A 13,347-nucleotide genomic window follows, 5' to 3' on the forward strand; every position below is an offset into this window, starting at 1 on the left:
ATATAATTAGCATTTAATAAGAAAACTCGATAACGGACGCTCGATTAATGGATTCGCGAACGAACTCAATCAGCGAAGGCTGTCTCAACGCGATCTCTCAGAAGGTGGAAACTTCCGAAACTGTTCGTCTGCTAAAGAGTCGCTTCTGCTATTTTCCACGCGCTTGATCCATTGCCCTAAATTGGTCTATGCGACGAACAATCCGACCCCGAAGAAGTCGACCGTGGCATCAACTTTTTCATTCCTGATATTGAAAAGTTTCTCCGGGCTGCGAAAAGCAGAGAGGGAGAGAGAGAGAGAGAGAAAGATCAAAATCCCTCTCTCCCGACGCAATCTCTCGATATCCGTCGGGATAGTCGACGACGGAAGCGACCGGAAGCGACAGTTCTGCAGATTGGTTAAAGAGCGAAGGGGAAAGGGTAGCGTATCGCGACGGGAAGAGCGAGGAGGAGGCGATCACTCGAAAGGGAAATAAGAAGTTAGGTGGAGATGACGTAACGCCGACGTTATATTAGGTTGTTACAAAAATCGTGTCGACTTCTGGCAGAATAACTCTTCTTACAAAAGCGCGCGAAACTTCGGTAGCACAGTTTTCAGCGAGATTCTGGCAAGAAGTTGCAGATGATGACCAATGAAGCGCGAATACGTGTAGCGGAATAAAATTGGAGTGAACGGTTGAGTAGCGTAAGTCACTTGCAGAAGAGTATGTGTCCACTAATAATCGAGAAACTGTCGTGAAAAACAAGAATGTTAAATGATAACAAAAAGAAATATTAAAAAAATAGAAGACTAGGCTGAGAACATATAATCGACCGGAAAGAAAAATGAAAAAAAAAGGAAAAATGATCGTGAGCGTCATGTAAGACAAAGCTTAAAAGCGCAAGGATGATGTGGGCAAATAATAAATGACAGAAATAAAGGTGAGGAGTGGTGGATTCGTCCCTTTCAAAGAGAACAAGGACGACAGGACTGGATTAAGATAAAGCGCGAATGAAGAAGGATGATGCGGAAGGGTACATACGTTGCGAAAGACGGAGCTGGAAACAACAGAAACGATGATAATAAATATCGAAAGATGGAGAAGTAAGGCAAGAAGAGCAAAGATTTTGCACCAAGAAAGACTGTGCTAAAGAGAGCAAGATGTGGCGAGATAATAAATATCAGAGAAGACAGGAAAACAAGGACAAGGGAACTTCTTTCGAGTCCGAAGGATGCAAAGGAGCGAGGATAGCAGGATCAAGATCGAAGCCGAAGCAAGAATAAGCGAGCGGCGCTAACAAGGTCGACGATGCAGAATCAAGATAAAGACCCAAGAAAGAAGTATACGAGGCGAAGTTAGGGGACAAGGACAACAGCCTGCGGCAATAGATACCAGGACACTCCAATCAAGACACAAAGAGAGAAGGATAAAGTAAAGAAGAAGAAATAAAGGGACGCGGCGAGGGCGAATCAGGTAACGAATATCGAGTAGAAGCCGAAGAAAAAAATATGTGGAAAGAAACAGAACAAAAAAAATTCAGGATAAAAAATTCTTGGAAGAGAAAGTGAGAGTGAGAAGAGGGAGAAAGAGGAGGAGAGAGAGAGAGAGAGAGAGAGAGAGGGAGGGAGAGGGAGAGAAAGAGAGAGAGCGCAGTTTGTGTTCGTGATCGAAATATTGTTTAGCGGGAAGTTGGTAGTAGCTGATACTAGTCGATCCGCGCGAACCTGTACACGGGATAGAGAGAGATGGAAGGAGGATTTAGGAGGACGAGCAGGGTCCTCGTCGCCATCGTCGTCGTCGTAGTCGACGTCGTCGACGTGATTTACATGCATTGCCGAGGTGGCTTTTACCGCGCGCGCCGCTCGCGAACGTGTTCGTAACACGTACGGGGGGGAGGACACGTAGTCCGATCACGCGTGTGTGTAAATATTCGCGTGTGCGAATGAACCCGCGTGTGTGTGTGTGCGGATATGCGTGTGCATACAGAGACTGCAACCACTGTCGGCTAGCGAGCGCCGAAATCCGGGAATTGGGTTTCGCGTCGGCGGGCGCGTCATTACTTTGTTTATGAGAACGGGAACGCGCTGAGACAGCGAAGAAAAAGTGTCCCGCACGGGTAGGTCTGGCCGGGCTAATATTTACCGGACGGGCGGAATGGTAGCGCGAGCGGTGGCGTTTCACGATTTTTTCCCAGCTTTATGCATGCGGCTGATCCACTTTGTGAGAGACGACCAATCGTCACCCGCACCCGCTGCCTGCATTGGCAGCATACCAATACCAAACCGATTTCCGTTTGTTCGTTCGACTCGATGTACTTCGCTCACTACGCGGTATTTCTTTTCTTTTGTCACGTCCGTTTCGCCCCGCTTTTTTATCAAAGAGAAAGATTCGCGCGGCAGCATGATGCAAAGATGAGTTTAAAATAGAACGCAGAAGAAGAATCGAAATGAAAGATGTGAGAGATTAAAATGTGAAGAATAAAATATATTGAAACTGTTTGTTTAGTTCAAAATAAATTTTGAAAGTTTCCCAAAAAAATTTTAGAAATTCTGAAATTTAAATAGAACAAATAAATAAGATGTGTTAAACAATACGCTATCCAATAATTACATAATAACAAAATAAGTAGGACACAAGAAAAATTTATCATTCCGCGAATATAATTTCTCCATAGTTAATTTAAAAACTGATATCGATTTATCGATTCCGAACAAATAGTCTGCGATCTGTTAAATCACTAATTACAACAATTTCAAGATTAAATGTAATATTAGAGTGACACTTACATTAGACTACTTTGTCAAATATATCAATTTCAATATCAAAATTGCATACATCATCAACATTTCGAATCTTCCTTGTATTTCCTTAATTTCAACTCAACTTCTTTCTTTCTCTCTGCCATCTTTTCTGCGAATCATTCGTATTCCCATTGCGACCTTGAGCAAGGCGTTGTCGATGCGGCAAAGGCATCGGTTTGAGCGAGAAAACAGGAAATGTACAGCGAGTGTACAATTTAAGTGCGGGAAAAGAACGGTGAAAGAGAGAGGACGGACGGAAGGAGAGAAAGTGAAAGGAAAAGACTCCTTTGAAAGTATGCGCTCTGCATTGACGAAAGACTTTTCACGAGCGGATCTAACTGCGTTTCAACGATCGTGAATGTAATACCGTTATGCGCGTTATTACGATGTAAAACACGTTGCGTGTAATCGCGAACCACCGGATAGATTAACACACGTTGTATTCAATTGCGCTTCCGTCGTGCGTCTAGAATTTTGCAACAATTGATTTAGAGAGTCGAGAATGTAATTAACCAAGATTTAAAGCCTAAAACGATAGAAAAAAATATATTTCGCAACATGAGATAAATTATATTCAGATATTTGATAAGTTGCTTTTCCGCAAAGTTCAGAGCTTGTATTTTTTTAAAGTAATATGTACATCTTTCTTCGTTTATATTATATCTGGGAATGACTAAGAGAGAGAGAGAGAGAGAGAGAGAGAGAGAGAGAGAGAAAGACCGGAAATTTATACTAACAATAAGATTGTTGCAACGAGAATCGAGAAATGTAAAAATCTAAAAGTAAGAGAGATCGCACCTTTCGATTCGATTTTTCCGTGCTCTTGACACGTGTCTCGCGTGGAAATTCGGTTTTGGTGAATTTGCTAGACAGAGAGGCGTAGGATGGAGGAAAGAATGGTAGCTCTGAGCGCTCATTCATTCGCACACGTACAAAAGCTCTCACAGCGGGATGAAAGATCGGGCGTCGATGCTAAAGCACCACCTCCTCTTCCTCCCCCTGCCTGGATCTGCTAATGGATTCTGCACTCCGATGTCATCTTCCTTTTTTTTTTTTTTTTTTTTCATCAACTCCACTCAAATCCGTACACCGTTTCCTGCGCCTTGGCTCCAGGTGCTCGCGTCCCGCGCTCTCGCATGGTACAATGTATAATTGGTCGAAATTCGACAAATTAGGCTGAGAATTGCCTCACTCGCGCGATACGGAGCAAAGTTTAAACATTTTGCGATTACATTCATTATTACAGTAGAAAAGATTACACCGGAAATCAGCGCTGTGTCCAAGTGGAACTCGCTAAGTACTTAATGGAGAGCGCTTAAATACTTAACGGGAAAGAGAGAAAGAGAAAGAGAGAGATCCGAGTGCGGATAACGGACATGGATCTTCGGAAGAACGAGATTTCTGTCTTCTGAATTTATATCCTCATTGCGATTTGCGATTTTAATTGGCGATAGTTTCAAAAAGAGAGAGAGAGAGAGAGAGAGAGTCCCGCGATTTTATTTTCGAGTCTTAAAAGCCCGTCGGCCGTTTATCCTTCTTTCGCATTGATTGTACAATCGCAATAGTTCAATGAGCATCGTCGGCTGCGCCGTCGGCAAAAAGAGTACAATTAACCGAAACTATATCGACGCCCTTAACGGCCCGGAAGCAGCGGCATTTCCGTCCCAATGAAATCAGTAGTCGACTTTCCTTCCAGGCGGTAATTAACCGTCGCGCGCTGCAAACACCCGATTGCGAATTTCCGGGTTCCATCTCGCGAAGCGTTTTACTGCGCACAATCTAGTAGATTACCATTACTGAGCGAATCGTTTTTTTTTTTTATACAGCGTATAACTCGTAACAAATGTTCCAATGATGGTTCGTGCGCAAAAATTTTTCGACATAAAAGCTGTTTTGACGCGAAAATTATTTTTCGACACCCCAACACTTCCGTGATTGTTGATTATAATGTTTATGCATTTTTAGGTAGTTAAACGCTGCTAAATAATAGCATTAATAGCGTATCTGAAATTCTATGGTACGCAAAGAGAGAGATTTCGCCTGTTTTACAAAATATTACACGTCTAACTTGCGAGCGAAGTAAATATTTACGCGAACAATACAATACATATGCATGCTAGCATTCACGTTTCATTCTAGGTCAAACGTTATTAATTACGAATTAAGCACACATATAGAACGCATATAATTACACTAATAGCGACATTAATTATAATGCTACTGATATTGCAGAGCAAACAGTTCTACGCGAATATTCGTTTTCAATTTGACGTAAGAAATCCGTGATTATGGACTTTTTTTATTTATAAATGGATATTAATAAAAATTCAAGCCTAAAAAACTTATATTTAAAAAAAGACCAATATATGTTTAAAATGCAAAATTACAATTAAAATTGGTACACAATGTTCAGTGATATTTTCGAATATCAATATGCATATATTTTAATTCTACAATGCACGCTTTTATTTTATTTTTTGTAATAATTATATTTGAATATAAAAAAAACCATTAGAAAAAGAAATGAAAAATATATACTGTTACGTTTTTTAACAATATATTTGTTCGGTATAAAACAATTTATGCGGCACATCATATACCAAATATAAAAATTTATTAAGAATATTATGATATAATTTTGGATCTAACTTTCATGAACAAAAAAAAAGTTATTACTGTCTTTTTTAAATAGAAGCTATGTGCAACACAACGCGCGTTAGGGTTCAATAGGGACCCGAAAAAACATACACATACGCTGGTCTCGTCAGTATTTAAAGGACTAATCGCAGCATTAGCAATGCTTGCAGCTCGTATCAATTACACAATTACACATCGAATCAACCTTCCATTTCGGCCATCCATTACCGCGATTCGGAAACGCGTCCAATATACGAAGAGCGGTCGGTCGGATTCAATTTGAAAAAATAGGTTGCGTTAGCTTTGCATAGAGCACAGTTTTTTATATTTTTAATTTCCATCCCGGCAGCGCCATTTCTATCTGTCACTGACACACAGGGCGGGGATGGGATAGTAGTGGCGTACGATGCCGATGTATGATGTGCCCGCTGATATATGGCAGTAACGTGAGCAAAAATGCGAGGCCGATTGAATTACATTGAGTTACGTGTCGTTACGCAACGTATCTACAAACGGATAGGAGGGGGAGGGACGCGGGCGGGTGAATAAAGGGGTAGGGGGGAACGAGCGTGCGGAGGAGTGGAATTTATAGTACGACCTTTTGGTTACGTTTGATTTTGAAAAATCGTCACCGCCAAAAATTACGAGCCCACCCACGCGCGTACGTTTTGGCACGTGCGCGTCGACCATATTTATTTGCCCCACGTGTTCTTCGTTTCGTTTTGCGTCTCCCTTCCCCTCGCTCTCCCCGTCTCTTTCTCGCTTTCGCGATTTTCGATTCGGCTGCCACCGCTTTCCCGAAGAAATATGCGGCTGGAGGAAACGACGCCGTATAATACTCGCGCGACGTTTATCGTTATGCATTCTGAAATTACGAATTAAGAACGTTACCGCTAAATAGCGGAGATATCGGCCGAGAAAACGGTGCACTCTTCATCACGCGTTTAGCAGTAAATGTGGTCGCTTGATGCAAGATCTCTGTTCACGTTTAAGTAACGTCTTCAGTTATTCTCCACCTTTGCCTTTCTTATTTCAAATAGAATTACTCTTTTAACTTTTATCTCTTGCTGTTTCAAAAAATAAACCGAGTCTGTAAAAGAAGTAAATCAATGTGACATAATGTCGTTGTAACAAAATAGTAATCTATAATTTTCACAACTCAAGTTTATGAGCTTTGTGGATTTTAATTAATTATTCTTCCAACCATGTTTAATCACACCTAAAGGTAGTTAACCCACTAGCTGATAAGCTTTTACATCTCCCCCGTCCTATCCTCGGGACGAATTTCGTAAAAACCAACCGTATTCGCGATAACACACACCTATCTCGGAGCGCACTCGGACAGAGGCCATTATCGAAGGGTTATACCAAGCCCTAGCGCTTAGGTATCGTACTTGCTCTTGGAGATACGCGGCAATTCGAATCCAGATAGAGAGACGGTCGGCCACCGAAGAAAGGGGACGGGGAGATGAGGCGGAAGGGAGGAGGACGGCGAGGGTGCGGAAAGAGGAAAAAGAAGAACGAGGAGGGTTAGCCTGTCGAGTGGCACAGGGGGGAAGCGGCGGGCTCGTTGGTGCAAGGGGGGGCGAAAGACGCGTGTCGGTACGCCGAAGGAGGGTACATAGCAAGATAGCGGGGCGGGTAAGAGGGGTTGGCCACGTGGCGCCGCGGCGCGCCGTTCCGGCGCCGTCGTCCCGCACACCCCGTGTGCGGCTCAGTTCCACTTCAACCCCCAGCACAACGGCCCAACCGGCTGGCTGGCTGACTGGCTGGCTGGCTGGCTGGCTGGCTGGCTGGCTGGCTGGCTGGCTGGCTGGCTGGCTCGCTGACTCTCTTCGTCTCCTGCGAGGCGAACGGGACTACTCGATCGCGCCGTTACCGGGGGGAATGCAGCTCAAGTCGATTATATCGGGTGCTCCAAAAGTACAACATAATCCTTTCATCGTAGATCAGGCATATTTATTCGATACTAGTAAAAATATATGGCAAATTTTATCCATCTTTTGAAGTTTCAGATTGCTCAGACAAGTCATCATTTGTTGTACTTTTCTTGAAAGAATGAGACTTTAAATCGAACTTCTTACTTAAAATAAAAGTTGCTTCGACCAAAGTTAATTAGATCAAGTGAAAAATCAAACGCAGTGCGACAAATTCTTTTAATTTGGACTGATATACCTTTATGATCACGATATCTCAACAATAAAATTACTATCTTTTGTAGTTTTGTCTTAACTGTTTGAGAGAACGCAAGAAATTATTCATCTATATCTTCCTGACCAACGGCAAATGTTTAACTCTCTTCACATGACCTTCGACCTATGTCCATGATTCGACAATAATTAAAGTTTATGTCAACTGGCGTCGGATCGCTTTATGTCGTAAAATTAAATTAGGCGTTCTGAAAGTATCGCAGAGACCTCAGCGCGCTTGTTCGCGATGAACGGCGCCGTTTCACGCCGATTATCGATCTTAGCTCTGGCCGGAGAGAAATTTCGGCTCCTTGCTACTTGCAAGCACGAATCTCGAAAATACGTAGAAGAAATGGCGCGAATATAGAAAGTTCTGTGTTCAGATTCTTTAGCAAATTGTAAATTGATTTTTCTCATAACAAAAATTTTATAATTGGAATTAAAATTACAGAATTTAGATAAATTGTACTTTAAGATTTGAATGCATAGAAACTATAGATATATATCTCTCGATTTATATATTGCAAAGAATCTTCAGCAAAAATTTAGATTAAAGTTTAGCCATTAAAATATTCTATTATAAAATCATAAGGATTGATAGTTTTCAATTTTTTTTTTACTAAAAAGAGAACGTAGAAAACTGTAAAAAACACTATAAAAAAAATATCGCATGCAATGACCATTAAATTTTTCTGTGTCACTAAAAGTATGAGAATGAGCCGTTCAATTAATAGCAATTGTTCCATGTCATTAAAAAAATGGTGTTTTAATCCCGCACTTGGGTTGGAATTCGCGTGCTACGCGATACGAATATTATGCACACGCTAGGTAATATTCAAGAAATACAAAGTATAATTTTGCCATGTTTCCGTACAATTGCATTAGATGGGCTTATCGGGCAGGCTACTATACGTTAATTCGCGACCGTGCTTATGTAACTTGCTGAATTTATTAATGAAAAATCCACTAGCCACGTCGAATATTTTGCATCGTAAATGTACGTACATTTCAGTAATATACTTAGTTATTTTATGTCTTGTTTTCCTAAATCTTGGCGTTTAATTATCCTTATTACGGTAACCGCATAATTCGCGACATAATTTGGCATCAAAGCCGGGGCACTCGCCGCACATTTAAAGCTCTGATTCGCCGGCGTATTATTGTCGGCATATTCGAGAACAGTTACTCTTAATTAGTCCATTAATGTTTCATTCGAGACAGTCCAAATCGGTTTGTAGCAAGTTGCTTCGTTATAATGTCGTTAGCGCGATATGATCTTTCATACTTTATTTGATTACCGCAAAAATATGCAATTTACTTAAAACGTTGCATATATAAAAATATATCGGACATATAACGCAAAGTTAATAATAAACAGTCAATGTGTTAATTAAAAGTTTTTCTTTACAAGATCAGAAGTTACACCTGCGATAAATAAAAAATGCAGAATATGCATAAATACGTTTCGCCAATTTTGCCGCGTTCTCAGTCGCTCCAACATTCGGAGAACTAATTTGAAGAATCAATTGTTAATTAACCGCATTCCATAAGCTCCTTTCCGAGTCAGCTATCCAATTTTCGTCCACGCAACGAGATTCGTTCGCACAGCAACCGCAAGGACGACGCGACGAGTGCAAGCGTTCCGCGAAGTAGAACGAGTCAGTCGCAAGTCAGGCAGGTCGCGGCGCATTTCGATTCGACTCGACTCGACGGTTTCGAGTTTTCCCGGTCCTATATACGTTTACGTCAGCATGTTTCAGCGGCTGCCGGTGCCCGAAAGTTTTCGCCCGGCGACAAGATATTTCAAGTGGTCGCCCGGTCGCTCAGTCGCGCGATCGTCCCGCGCTGAAATATTGGACGGCTCTTTCTTGCAGCCGCATATTCTTCCTCCACCTCCTCCAGGCACACCCCCAGTGCCGCCGCCACTTTCCACCGCCAACCCCTCCCCTCCCCCCTACTCCCCCCCGCTACTCACTCCCTGTCATCCACCATCTCCCGCAACCTTCTTTTTCTCCCCGGCTTTCTTCTTTTCCGCTCCCGACCTCTTCCTCCGCTGTCTAACCTCCTTCCACCCCCTTTCCTCTCCCGCATCCTCCCCCTTCTCCTCCACCGTCTTGACATCTTCTTTTCGGTGGCCGGGCGCCTGCCTTCGCGCAAGAACTTCACGACTTATGACTCGCGTATTAAGTCCGGCGAAGATCCAGCTATCCGCCGTTAACTACCCATGAATGAGTTACGCTCGGCCGACGCTAATTTCCCAGATTGTCCGAAAGGGACGTAAAGTGTCTATTAATCCGCGTAACGAGGACGAAGCTGCTCTGGTCCCGGAGGGGTGTCCCCGGAGGGAGAGCTACGAGGCTCCTTTCCGGTCCAGCGCGAAGAACGACGAGAAATAAGATGGGAAAAACGATGCCGTGGAGAATCGCGAGGAAAGCGCGTTCTCGGAATACTTAGTCGCGTACAACGACGGATACATATTTCTCGCGTATTTTAGGAGGTTGAATGACAGGACCGACGCGGTGAAATGTGAATGAGGTGTACGAGACGACAAGCTAGACTTGGCGAAAAACACATATTTTATTATAGCACTATCGACGAAATTTTTAAACAAATCTTATTTTTTTCTCTAAGATTCTTCGTTTATCTTTTTGTATGCACAGGTTGATTGACATGCTGAGAATATTAGGATAGAAAGAAGCGTATTGGAGCGCTGAAAGCATTTGAACAATTTAACCATCCTGCACGACTGTATAAAGTTTTCAACGTATCCTGCGTTTTTCAAGAATTGCAGAAACGTCACTGTCGATAAAGCGCTGAAAACTTTCTATTGTGGTGCGCGATCTTTAAATTCTTCAAGTCCGTCAGTATTCCCATCTACTCTTCTTAGGAAAGTTGAGTAAACGCGATAATGCTATTAGTTAATGGACAAATCTAATTAACAGTTCTATCGCACAAATCTATTCCTAAAAATTTCAACGGTTCATTTAATTAATTAATTTTTGTCGTCATTTTTTCGAACACTCGTCTGTACATGTCATCATTATATTTACTTTCAATCGTGTTGATCTGATAAACAATACTTATATCATATTGGCGACTGGATAATAAACCGTGAAACGTTTTTAAAAGGAAATTAAGAAACATAATTATAAATTAAGTAGTTATATAAGCGGATTAAATTAAAAAATATAATATATACTCTCAAAGTAGGCCACTTAAGTCCGTTTATTCTCAGTTACAATGTGAATTCAAGGAGATGCAGTTAATCTTATATAATTATTTCAGTAAAATCTCTAAAATTTTATGCACGTCACTTTACGAATAAACTGCCGAATTAATGTCATTTTGTGGTTTAAAGCAACATGGTGAATTTTCTATATTTGAATGTATGTCTCATTTCTTCTCTATTTCGTATCTTCTCTATTGAGACGTAAAGTATCACTGTTTGTCCTATTTTTCAAAGATCTGCATAAATCACAAATTAGAGAGTCTATATATTTATATAATACATATATAATTGCTCTATAATTTTATAAAATTTTTATTAAATGCATTAAAGTTTAGCGGATCCTACAAACGTTAAAGTTTCTCTAACTTTTGTTTTCTATAAAGAGGGTAAGGATTAAATGTACTGGATAAAGTATGATATGTATATATTTATACATATACATTGTATTCTTATACTTGTCATAAAAATATTTTATATCGTACGACAATCGTAACAAATTGCGATTGTAAAACTGAGCCGCGTGATAATCAAATCGTTAATACTTCTCCAAGATTCCGGCATACAGGGAGAAACGTCGAAGGGGATGGTTCGATACTACATATCGTTACGAAAGCCAGCACGAGTCTCAGGCATCGGCGGAAGGGAGACGAGGGCGGAAAGGAGGGGGTGGGCTCCTTCCTTCGTGGCTCCGCGTCCTTCTTAAAGGACGACGACGGAAAACGCCGGGCGGAACAAAGTAGTTGGCGCCGATTAAACAAATCGCATTATAAGTTAGCCTCTGCTGGCTGGTAGTACCAAACTTACCAACTCGCTTTATATTAAGACGAACCGCCCTCCAGGACATCCCCCGGGCCGCGCGCCACGCTTGATCTGAGACCGGCTATAAACTTCAGAAATGGCTCTTCTCCTTTCTCCCTTTCGACCTCCCATCCTCCCCGAGCGTAGACGCCGGAGTGGGGGGGATATAATTGTTTAATTGAATTTATCAGGGCGACGCTCGTAGATTTGTCAAGACTGACAGTTTTAGTCCTCGCGCCGTCGTCGCGCCGCCACCGACCCGCCCTTAATCTCCTCAACCCTCCCTCCCGATCGCGGGCCTACATATTGCAGGACGACGTCAGGATCCTTTATTTCTTCGAAACACAATTTAATCCCTCTGATTCTGACTAGCGATCTATTACTTATAATTAGCTCGTTCCAGCACAGGCTCGAGCATCTCTTTGCCGTTAGACTCGAAGGTTCCTTTGGACTTTAACCTCGTGACCCGGCGAGCGCCACGAGGAGTGGCCACCTTTTTTTATCTCGGTTGAATGTTTCATAACCGACGTGACGCGCGAGATCAGTTGGAATTTTAATACCCCGCGAGAGATAATAACTAGGTAATTAATAGTTTCTTTATTAGCAAGATCTATCTAACGCGCAGAAAATATCACTCAAAAGCAATTATCCGATGTCATCGCGCTGATAATTAGGCGGATGATTAAAATTTCATAAATGCCAGTCGCTCGTCGAAAATGTGAAGCACTTTTTCAGCAAGCAGTTATTCCTCCAAAATACTTTAACAGTGATAAACAATTACTACTCAAGAATATTCCGAGTTCAAAGTTGAACTTTCCTAAGAAGTTACAAAATCTAACTTCGTTCCGCGCAGATCCATTTCTATTCCACTTCTAGCATAAAATAAAAATGTGTTTTCCTCCTTTAATTTTGGATGTGCTAACGACTTTAATTTCCTATGGCGAATAAAAATGTAACTTTATATGCTTAGCACTGATCAACTTTGTGCGATTTAAACGAGTTACGGATGGACTTTAAATAGGATTGAAGAATGAACGCAGGGACAGAGAGAAGGGAATCGCGAGGGATTGAAATCCGTTCTAAAATTTAAACACATCAATATTGGACTGTCGTAAAAGTTGCTTTACGATGGCGAAACCATCAAAACTATCGAACGGCCTGATTGCATTTTCGTTCCGTTTTACAATCCTCATGAACGACACCGGCGAAGTGCACGAACATTATCGTTTTCAACTCGATTATCGTGATTCCGCGATGACCGACTGCAAAGTCGAACGCATACTGCACAATGACATTTATCTGGAAACTTTTTCCGCAAACACGGCGTGCTCTATCTGCGCGACATAAATCCACGAATCCAACGAATAAATCGATAGATCTAGTGCGCCTCTGTTTAATAACTGCTCGAAAGTATTTAAGTGTTATAAAATACGCTGAAAGAGACGAGAGATAAATCGCTACGGAATTCTGGATAATTAATTAAGATTAAAAGAGTTAATTAACGTTCTACGTTTTATTTAGTATTTTTTTTTTTTAACTCTTATATGCGCGTACATATGCAGAATTAAAACTGCGTACAGTTGAAGCTCGAATCTCACGCACGGCTGTATACAAAAATAATTTAATATGATTACTATTTAAAAAAAGTTTAATTGAAAGAATATTATGACCGAACGTTGCAACGGTGCGTGGCAAGATTATGCGATTAAGGAT

General features: G+C 41.5%; 1 protein-coding gene across 1 annotated transcript in view; it reads right to left on the bottom strand.

Moving 5' to 3' along the window:
- The window catches only part of LOC105678422 (forkhead box, sub-group O), a 153,258-nt gene that overhangs the window by 7,635 nt on the left and 132,276 nt on the right, over positions 1 to 13,347 (bottom strand). The gene's annotated exons all lie outside the window — the stretch shown is intronic.

Source organism: Linepithema humile, chromosome 7 (genome assembly GCF_040581485.1).
Source record: "Linepithema humile isolate Giens D197 chromosome 7, Lhum_UNIL_v1.0, whole genome shotgun sequence".
Lineage (NCBI taxonomy): Eukaryota > Metazoa > Arthropoda > Insecta > Hymenoptera > Formicidae > Linepithema > Linepithema humile.